The 11,161-nt window shown below is 43.8% G+C and overlaps 1 protein-coding gene across 4 annotated transcripts in view; it reads left to right on the top strand.

Moving 5' to 3' along the window:
- Positions 1-11,161, top strand: part of LOC126980191 (discoidin domain-containing receptor 2-like) — a 274,256-nt gene that overhangs the window by 144,637 nt on the left and 118,458 nt on the right. The window lies entirely within an intron of this gene.

The raw sequence follows: 11,161 nt of genomic DNA, 5'->3' as shown, positions 1-11,161 counted from the left end.
AGGAGGGGAGAGAAGGTGTGAGGGGTGAGGGATGAAAGGGAAGAAATTATGGCGTTAGTGTGATGAGGTGAAGGGGAGGGAAATGAAGGGAGAAAAAGGAAGAGAGAGAGAGAGAGAGAGAGAGAGAGAGAGAGAGAGAGAGAGATGATGCGCTGTGTGTGGTATGCTGCGGTAAAGTGAGAGGATGAAAAGGTGTAAAAATAAGAGGGCAAGAAAGAGAAGGAATGTATTTAGTGAGCGTCTCGTTGGCTTACGCTCAGAGCACGTTCAAAAGTTAGGATTCTTTCGGTAACTTATCGTTTGAAAGAAGTAAATGTGGCCCAGTTTCTTGATTGTTCGTGTGTCGCTGGTTCTGTGGATAACAGTGCAATGATGTGTTTCCGATTCCTGGTGACCATATTATATATTTTATAATTATTGTATATCTCGATAGTAATAAACGTAGTAGCAGTATGTGAAGAAATATCACAGTAATAGCATTAGCATTATTATTATTATTATTATTATTATTATTATTATTATTATTATTATTATTATTATTAATTATTATTATTATTTTCATTATTGTCGTTATTATTATCATAAATATTAGTAGTAGTAGTAGTAGTAGTAGTAGTAGTAGTAGTAGTAGTAGTAATAGTAGTAGTAATAGTCTGAGTAGTAGCAGTAATAGTAGGGGTAGTAGTTTTAGTAAACGTAGTAGCAATAAATGCAGCAGCAAAAGCAAAAAATAAATAAATAAATAAATAAATAAATACATTGGAGGCAGACAGCCTAGTCAGGCAAAATTGTGTTAATTTTCATAAATCTATGAAATTGCTAGTAAAATTAAGGTTAATAAAGCTGGTTGACGGCCACAGTCGTTGACGTGGTTGAGCCCAATGGTGTGAGTTAGCAGCTCCAAACGGAAGGAGGTCGTTACGGAGTAGCAGTTGCAGCAGCAGTAGTAGTAGTAGTAGTAGTAGTAGTAGTAGTAGTAGTAGTAGTAGTAGTAGTAGTAGTAGTAGTAGTAGTAGTTGGGGGGGTAGGAGACCGTAGCCGAGTGGTCCGTGTGTGGGCGTGGTGATCCCGAGGACCTAGCTTCGAGTCCCTCTACAAAACACCGACGATTTTCAACCATCACCGAGTGGCGGAAAATTACCCACATGCTGCCCAGATCTTCGTCAACAGTGACTTCAGTGACTTCTGTCAAGGGGAGCACAGGGGAAAGCTTGGTTCTAGCAAGAGTCACATATTACGGCAGCCAATATAAATAAATAAAATTCGCCTGCGTGACTAACGGGCTGTGGCCGTCCAAAAGGCCCCTCAAGAGAGGCTATCGGCGATATAGGCAGCATCTTAAAAAAATAGCAGTAGTAGTAGTAGTAATAGTAGTAGTAGTAGTAGTAGTAGTAGTAGTAGTAGTAGTAATAGTAATAGTAGTAGTAGTAATAGTAGTAGTAGTAGTAGTAGTAGTAGTAGTAGTAATAGTAGTAGTAGTAATAGTAGTAGTAGTAATAGTAGTAGTCCACAGAAATGGGTAGAAAAATACACACAGCACAGGAGGCAGGCGCCTCTAACTGGCTAACGTCATTACCAATCAGAGCAAAGGGCTTCAGCCTCAACAAACAAGAATTTGTCGACGCCATTGCTCTGAGATATGGCTGGCCGATTGAGGGACTGCCTGATCTCTGTGCATGTGGATCACCAAATGATGTCACCCACACCATGACATGTAAAAAAGGAGGCTTCGTCTGTATTCGACACGATGAAGTGAGTGATCTGACAGCCAGCATGCTCGGGGAGGTATGCCAAGACGTCACTACCGAGCCGGCACTGCTTCCCCTGGACGGCGAACACCTTCGGTACAGGACGGCCAATACCTCACATGAGGCACGGGTTGATGTAAGTGCCCCTGGATTCTGGGTGCGCGGACAGCGGGCGTTCATGGACATCCGCATATTCGACCCGATGGCTGCCTGTCACCGTGAACTGCCCCTGCAAGCCGCCCACCACAGGAACGAGCAGGAGAAGACAAGGGCATACGGTGAAAGAATCCAACATGTGGATCAGGGCAGCTTCACCCCCCTCGTCTTCACCACATCCGGCGGGATGGGTCCCAGGGCCCAATGCTTCTACGCACGCCTCGCGGAACTAATCTCAGAAAAGAAGCAACAGCCAAGGAGCCACGTTGTCGCCTGGATGAGGTGTCGCCTCTCGTTCTCCCTGCTCAGGTCGGCCATCCTATGTCTCAGGGGCACCAGACACTCTGGCCCAAAAGCCACCACCATCTCCAATATGGACTATGAAGCCACAGTGGTGGAGAGTGACATTAGGGTGGGTCGGGAGTGACTTGAGTAGGGAAGGAAAGGGGGATCTAGACGTAATAGATGATAGGTGATTTAGTGTCAGGTAGTATTAGTGATATGGTTGGATGCCACAGTCATTAGCGAACAGAGTTGGGGCTAATGACCTCCAAGCTATGGAGCCCTCCATGATTATGTGTCGGGAAAATAAACATGGGTGGAGGTATCATTTATGTAGTAGTAGTAGTAGAAGCAGCCGCTGAAGCAATAATAGTAGTAGTAGTAGAAGTAATAGTAGTAGTAGTAGTAGTAGTAGTAGTAGTAGTAGTAGTAGCAGCAGCAACAGTAATATTAATAGTGGTAGTAGGATTATCGTTAACAGTAGTAGAAATAAGAGCAAAATATTAATATATATATATATATATATATATATATATATATATATATATATATATATATATATATATATATATATATATATATATATATATATATATATATATATATATATATATATATATATATATATATATATATATATATATATATATATATATTTGTAGTGTCAGTTGTCGCGAGCGGGCACAAACACATGCACACACCTACCCATGCAGGGATGGACAGAAACACTCACATACAAACACGCACGAACAAAACTCGTACACATGTTTGCGAGCGGACACGAGACTTCTGCACGCATGATAATATACCTGCGGTGGCATGAATATGTTTTTGTCTATTTGTGAGTGTGTTTTTGTGTTTTCTTCCACTCGTAGCAGCAGTAGTAGTCGCAGCTGTAGTAGTAGTGATAGCAGCATTATTATTATTAGTAGTAGCAGTAGTAGTAGTAGTAACAGTAGTAATGACAGCATCCTACTCGTATTCCCGACCGTCTTGGAGACAGGCCCAGCATTCTAGACCTCTTCCTTACCTCTAATCCTTCTGCTTACTCTGTCAAACTGTTCTCTCCGTTGGGCTCCTCCGATCATAACCTTATTTCTGTATCCTGTCCTATCGCTCCTGTACATCCTCTGGACCCGCCGAAGAGGCGATGCTTCTGGCATTTTGCTTCAGCTCGGTGGGACAACCTGAGGATGTACTTTTCCGATTTCCCGTGAAATGATTACTGCTTCCAGGAGAGACCCCTCTGTGTGTGCTCAGCGCGTCACAGAGGTGATTGTCTCTGGAATGGAGGCATACATTCCACGTACTTTCTCTACTCCGCATGCTAAAAAGCCTTGGTTTAATCACGCTTGTTCTCGTGCTATTAAAGATAGAGAAGCAGCTCACAAAAGGTTCCAGAGCCTTCGAACTCCCACTAGCTTTGACCTTTACATTTCAGCCCGAAATCGTGCCAAATCTATTCTCCGACTTACCAAAACTTCTTTTATTAACAGAAAATGTCAACACCTTGCTTCTTCTAATTCTTCCCGTGACTTCTGGCATCTAGCCAAAAATATCTCCTCCAATTTCATTTCTTCCTCTTTCCCTCCTCTCCTCAACCCTGACGGCAGCGCTGCCGTCTCATCTGTCTCTAAGGCTGAACTCTTCGCTCAAACTTTCTTTAAGAACTCCACCCTGGACGATTCTGGGCATATTCCTTCTACTCATCCCCCCTCTGACTCCTTTATGCCTGTTATTAAGATTCTTCCAAATGATGTTTTCTATGCCCTCTCTGGCCTCAACTCTCAGAAGGCTTATGGACCTGATGGAGTGCCTCCTATTGTCCTTAAAAACTGTGCTTCTGTGCTGACACCCTGCCTGGTCAAACTCTTTCGTCTCTGCCTATCAACATCTATCTTTCCTTCCTGCTGGAAGTATGCCTTTGTACAGCCTGTGCCTAAGAAGGGTGACCGTTCCAATCCCTCAAATTACCGCCCTATAGCTTTACTTTCCTGTCTATCTAAAGCTTTTGAATCAATCCTTAACCGGAAGATTCAAAAGCACCTTTCCACTTCTAACCTTCTATCTGATCGCCAGTATGGATTCCGCAAGGGGCGTTCTACTTGCGATCTTCTTGCTCTCTTAACTGACTCTTGGTCATCCTATCTTAGCCGTTTCGGTGAAACTTTCTCTGTTGCGCTAGACATATCGAAAGCCTTCGATAGAGTCTGGCACCAGTCTTCGCTTTCTAAACTCCCCTCTTTCGGATTCTATCCCTCTCTGTTCCTTTATCTCCAGTTTCCTTTCCGGGCGTTCTGTCTCTGCGGTGGTAGACGATCACTGCTCTTCCCCTAAACCTATCAACAGTGGCGTTCCACAGGGCTCTGTCCTATCACCCACTCTCTTCCTGTTATTCATCAATGATCTTCTTTCCATAACAAACTGTCCTGTCCACTCATACGCCGACGACTCCACTCTGCATTATTCAACTTCTTTCAATAGAAGACCATCACAGCAGGAAGTACACGACTCCAGACTGGAGGCTGCAGAACGCTTAACCTCAGACCTTGCTATCATTTCCGATTGGGGCAGAAGGAACCTTGTGTCCTTCAATGCCTCAAAAACTCAATTTCTCCACCTATCAACTCGACACAATCTTCCAAACACCTATCCCCTATTCTCCGACAACACTCAGCTGTCACCTTCTTCAACACTAAATATCCTCGGTCTATCTTAAACTCAAAATCTCAACTGGAAACTTCATATCTCCTCTCTTGCTAAATCAACTTCCTCGAGGTTGGGCGTTCTGTATCGTCTCCGCCAGTTCTTCTCTCCCGCGCAGTTATTATCCATATACAAGGGCCTTGTCCGCCCTCGTATGGAGTATGCATCTCACGTGTGGGGGGCTCCACTCACACAGCTCTTCAGGGCAGAGTGGAGTCTAAGGCTCTTTGTCTCATCAGCTCTCCTCCTCCTACTGATAGCCTTCTACTTCTTAAATTCCACCGCGATGATGCCTCTCTTTCTATCTTCTATTGATATTTCCACGCTGACTGCTCTTCTGAACTTGCTAACTGCATGCCTCCCCCCATCTCGCGGCCCCGCTGCACGCGACTTTCTACTCATGCTAATCCTTACACTGTCCAAACCCCTTATGCAAGAGTTAACCAGCATCTTCACTCTTTCATCCCTCACGCTAGTAAACTCTGGAACAATCTTCCTTCATACGTATTTCCTCCTGCCTACGACTTGAACTCTTTCAAGAGGAGGGTATCAGGACACCTCTCCTCCCGAAATTGATCTTTCTTTCGGCCACCTCTTTTAATTCTTTTTTGGGAGCAGCGAGTAGCGGGCATTTTTTATTATTGTTTTCTTTTTTTGTGCCCGTGAGCTACCTCCTTTGTTGTAAAAAAAAAAATAGTGGTAGTAGTAGTAGTAGTAGCAGTAGCAGCAACATAAGGGGCAGAAGGGGGCGGTGTTTGAAAGCGGTAATTATTGCTGTTTGTTTATTTGTTTTTCGTCGCGGCCGCTGACAAGACAACGCCAGCCACGCCTCGTCTCCCACGCCCATTACTCCTCACTCTCGACGCCTCATTTTTCCTCCTTTCTCTCTCTCTCTCTCTCTCTCTCTCTCTCTCTCTCTCTCTCTCTCTCTCTGGCTTTTTTTGTTGTTGTTTGTTTTCTTCCTCTATTCCTTCCCGTTATCTAGTCTTTGTTACTCTCTCACACCCTTCCTTTTTCTCTTTTTTATTCGTCTCTTCTTTTCGTTCATGTATTGACTCCTTTCCTTGCGGCTTTTCTCTTCCTGTTTAACTTCACTACTCTCTCTGCACTTCTTTCTCCGTCACTTCCTCCTTCATCTCCTCCATCCCCATCTCCCTTTCTCTCCCCCTCTCCGCCTCTCTCCCTCTCCATCTCCATCCCTCTCCCGCTCCCTCTCCTCTTGCCTCTTTCTCCGTCACTCACTCGTCCTTTCTCCGTTCCTCTTTCTCTCTTCGTCTCTTATCCCTTCTTTATCCCTCTCCCTCTTCCTCTCACTCTCTACCAGCCTCCCTCCCCCTCCCCGTCCCTCCACCCACCTGTCCGCGCTATCAGGTATCCATCAGGTGTCGGGCGTCGCATCACTGTACACAAAACCGGTTATCGTGTGTTCAGTAACTTGTAGCGTCGCCTCGAGTTCGGGTGCTCAGGTCCTGGGCTTCTGATCTGTTTGTTTACTATTTTTTTTTGTTCGTCTTGTACTTATTCTTATTATGTAGTTCTTCCTTGTTCTTCTTTTTCTTCTTGTTCCTATTTCTCTGCTCCTCTGTTTTTCGTTCTGGTCTCTTTCTTCTTCCAGCTCTTCTACATGTATTTATATTTTCCCTTTTATTTTTTTCATCTATTTTCTCACGACCTCCTCTTCCTCCTTCTCATCTATGCTCCACTATGCTCGGATTCATAGCGAGGAACTTCGAGTGTAAAACACCAGACGCGATGCTATCCTTGTATAATTCCATGGTAAGACCGCACCTCGAGTATGCAGTACAGTTCTGGTCTCCTAATTACAGAAAGGACATTGCTTTACTGGAAAGGATTCAACGACGCGCCACAAAGATGATTCCAACCTTAAGGGCTCAACCGTACGAGGAACGACTCAAGCGACTCAATCTCTTTACATTGGAGAAAAGACGCCTACGAGGGGATATGATTCAAGTTTTCAAGTATCTGAAAAAGTTCAGTAACGTCGATTACTCCAAATTCTTTGAACTGCAAACCAACTCAAGAACTAGAAATAACGGTTTACCCATTCAGTCGAGTCGATGTAACACAGACATTGGAAGGAATTTCTTTTCAAACCGAGTCATCCGCTACTGGAACAATCTTTCCTCAGAAGTAGTAAATGCGAATACCATCAACTTCAAATATAGAATCGACCGTCATTTCGTTGCGTCGGGAGTAAACTGAATAACGAGGGGCTTTCATCTGCTCCTCAATATCGAGGTGCTTTCATCTGCTCATCAAGCCCCAAGTGGCGGTCGAGCAGATTAAATCACCCAAGCGGGCGACCTCGTAATGAGCCAATAGGCTTTCTGTCGCCTGCATTTCCATGTTTCCATGTTTCTCCTCGTTGTCTTTTCTTTTTTTTTCTCTCGTTCCTCCTTTTTCTTTTTGTCTTTTTCGTTTCTTCTTCTTTTTCTTCTTTTTCTTCTTCTTCTTCTTCTTCTTCTTCTTCTTCTTCTTCTTCTTCTTCTTCTTCTTCTTCTTCTTCTTCTTCTTCTTCTTCCTCTTCTTCTTCTTCTTCTTCTTCTTCTTCTTCTTCTTCTTCTTCTTCTTCTTCTTCTTCTTCTTCTTCTTCTTCTTCTTCTTCTTCTTCTTCTTCTTCTTCTTTTTCTTCTTCTTCTTCTTCTTCTCTTTTCTTCTCTTTTTTTTCTCCCTCTCCTTCTGCTCCTGCTTTTGCTCTATCAGTTCCTCTCGCTCACCCTTTGTCTGCTCCTTCTCCTCCTCCTCCTCCTCCTCCTCGCCCAAAACTTGTACGTTACATTATTTATATCTCCGCCATCCTCCTTCATGCTTTTTTTATTCACTGATAAGTTTGCTCTTCGTTTTCTCAAGGCTCATATATATGTGCTTTTTTTCTTACTATAATTTACTTCTATTGACATTACGTTTGTTTGGTGTGTGTTTTTCTCACTTTTTTGTTTTCGTGGGTGACTTTTTATTTTCTGGATGTTTTTTTTTTTCCCCTATTGCTGTTTGTCGGTGATGTCATCTTTCACTTGCCTTCCAATATTTTTTTCTCTTCTAGGTTACTTATGTGTTTATCCTAATGTTTTTTTTTTAAGTAGTAATTGAAGGCGGAGGAAGAAGAAGAAGAAGAAGAAGAAGAAGAAGAAGAAGAAGAAGAAGAAAACAGGAACAAGAACAAGAACAAGAACAAGAAGAAAAATTTAAAAAGAGAATGAGAAAGAGAATGAGGAGGAGAAGAAGGAGAAGGAGGAGAAAGAGAAGGAGGAGAGGAAAAAGAAATAAAAGGAGAAAGAAAAGGAGAAAAAGAAAGGTGAGGAAGAGGAGAAGGAGTATACAAAGAAAAGAGGAAAGAAGAGGATATTAGTAGTAGTAGGAGGAGGAGGAAGAAGAAGAGGAAGAGCATTGCCAGGTGGTGAGAAGGTAATGGTTGCAGGAACTGAAGAAGGAGGAGAAAATTGGCACTGAAAAAGGAGGCAAAGGAGAAGGATGTATTGAGGAAGTGTCGAATAGCATGAACAGCGGCGACAAGGAAGACAGGCGGCCGAAGGGATAAGAAGGAAGGAGTATGAAACAAAGAGAAAACTTGTAATAAACGCAGGAGGGAAAAAAAAGAGGCAGGAAGGAAGGTAGTTAACAAGAAAGTTTATGAAAGAAGGAATGAAGAAATTAATAAATGAAAGAAGGAAGAAACGTAGCTAAGAAAAAAAAGGAAGAAGGAAGGAAGGAAAAAGCAAACAGAAAACTAGAATCAAGTAGGGAAGAAAGGAAAGTAGGAAGAAAAGAAAAAAATATAGTTGAAAAGAAAATGATAAAGGAATAAAGGAAAAAATAGTGGATGAAGAAAGGAAGATCAGAAAAAAATGAAAGGAAGAAAAAAGGAAGGAAGGAAGAAATCAACAGGAAATAACAGTTAAGGAAGGAGGGAGGAAAAGGAGAAAGGAAGGAAAATAGTTAAAAAGAAAGTAAGAAATGAAGAATAGAAAAAAGAATGCAGGAAGGAAGGAAGGAAAGCAGTTGAAAATATCTAAAGAGAAATAAAGAAAAGAAGGAGGAAGGAAAACCATAAATCATCTTAAGAATTTCAGGTAACGAGCTTAAACGTAGACTAGCCAGGTAGCCTAATGAGCTGAAGTACCTGGGGGAAGGGGAACGAGGTGAGGCAGGGGCTGGGGGTGAAAGGTGAGCTGGGAGGGGGGTAAAGAGAAGGGGTGGAGAGGAGTGAAAGATACGGTAAAGGAGGTAGGGGGTGAAAGATAGGGTAGGTAGGTAGGTGGGGGGGTTGAAAGGTAGGCTGAGGCAGGCTTGTGGATCATTAAGAGGGTTTTGACGTACAGTAGAAGAGGTTGAAGTATTGCCGTGGAGGATAGTGGATTGCTGAGGGGGTACTGTGATGAAGGACTGGCCGGAGTGATGGAGGGGTGGGTGAGGTGATGAATTACAACAGCTAGGATGAGGGGTGCTGGGGTGAATACTTAGCTGGAGGGATGTGGGTGAGGATGTGTGAGGGAAGAAGGGTTGTAAAAGAGAGTGGATGAAGGTGTGAATGTAGAGAATCAGAGAAAGAATAAGGAGATGGAGAAAGCTAAGGAGAATATATGAGGGCAATTAGGGAGAATTATGAAGAGTGAATAAAGGAATAAATGAATAAGGGTAAGAGAAAGAGTAGACGGGAGGGGTAAGGAAGAAAGGGATGGGGCAGGGTAAAATGCAAGAAGAGAACGATAAGGATGAAGATGGGAAAGATGAAGTAAGGTGAGAAAAGGTGAAGGAGATGGAAGAAAAGGAGAAAGGAGAAAGAAAGGCGGTGTAAAAGAAGCCGGTGTTGAAAAAAAAGAGAAGGAAAAGGATATGGCTGGAAAAGATGAAGGAATGAAAGGAAGGTGAGGGAGATGGAGAAAAGGAGAAAGGGGGAAGGGAGGTGTAAGAGAAGCCGGTGTTGAGTTCGGTGTAAAAGGGTGAGGAAGTAAGAGAAGGGAGCGAGGGGAGAAGGGAGGGAGGCGTGAGGGGAGAAGGGAGAGAGGCGTGAGGGCAAGGGAGGCGTGAAGGGAAGGAACGTGAGGTAATTGACACTCGGAGCTTCTGTGGATTTACGAGTTTCTGCTTTTTCTTGCTTACTCTCTTTTTTTTTTCTTTTTTTCTTCCTCTTTCTTTCTGGGATTTTTTTTTTTTTCGAGTACGTGCTTCTTGTGTTTACGTGTGCGCTAATGTGTGTGTGTGTGTGTGTGTGTGTGTGTGTGTGTGTTGGGGGCGGCAAGGGGGTGAGGTCGGTGGGTGTGCTGCTCTGTATAGTAATATGTTCGTAACCCATTTAAGGCGGAACATGAGGCGTGTGTGTTTTGTTTCCTTTGTTCTAGGATCATTACCCCCTCTTATGGCACTTATCTCATTAGTGTTTTCATCCATTTATTCATTTTTTATTGACTCAGACTCCTTCAACTAACAAACACCAACACCATCTTTTTACTCACTCGTTGCCAGACAAGAGGAAAAATAAGACACTGTAAATTCCCGCTCTCTAATCACTGCACACACAAAAAACAAGAAAACAAAAGAAAAAAGGAGGAGTATATAATTTTTCCTCCTAACGGACTGAGGCTTTGAGAACACAGGTACACACGCAGACTCCCTCCCTCTCCTTGCCTTTCCTTACCTTTCCCTGCCTTTCCTCATGCACCACGCCCTCCTCCCCCCCATAATAAACTCCCCAAGCCCTGCCCTCCCCAACCTCTGCCCTCCCCAACCTCTGCTCTCCTCTGCGTTCTCCCCGTAACTCATCCTGCTTTCTCACCCCCCTCCTTCGCATCTTCTCCCTCACCCTCTCCTCTCACCCTCTATCTCTCCCTCTCCCTCTCCTCTCATCCTCTACTCCCCCGCCCTCCCCCGCGACACATAAATGGCTCCGCCCTCCCTGTATACAAGGTAGATAACACCTCACACAAGCACTCCTAATTGCCTAATTGCTTGTTAGGTGAGTCCCTTTGTTCACCTGGGATTGAGAAGGTGCGGGAGGAAGGGAAAGGGAGGGGAAGAGAGGTGGGGAAGTGAGAGGAGGGGAGGAGGGAAAAGGGGTGGAGGTAGAATTAAGGAAATGGTGGGTGTAAGTGCATGACGATTTAGGAAGAGCAAGGAAAAGAGGCAGGTGGTGATATGTAATATAGGAGGAGGGGAGGAGGAGGGGAGGAGGAGGAGGGGAAGGAGGAGGAAGCCTTGTAGGTAGAAAGGAAAATAGTTACATGATAATGATTGGATTGATATACTAGAAA

Source organism: Eriocheir sinensis, chromosome 43 (genome assembly GCF_024679095.1).
Source record: "Eriocheir sinensis breed Jianghai 21 chromosome 43, ASM2467909v1, whole genome shotgun sequence".
NCBI lineage: Eukaryota > Metazoa > Arthropoda > Malacostraca > Decapoda > Varunidae > Eriocheir > Eriocheir sinensis.
This window is presented reverse-complemented; position numbering and strand designations above follow the sequence as displayed.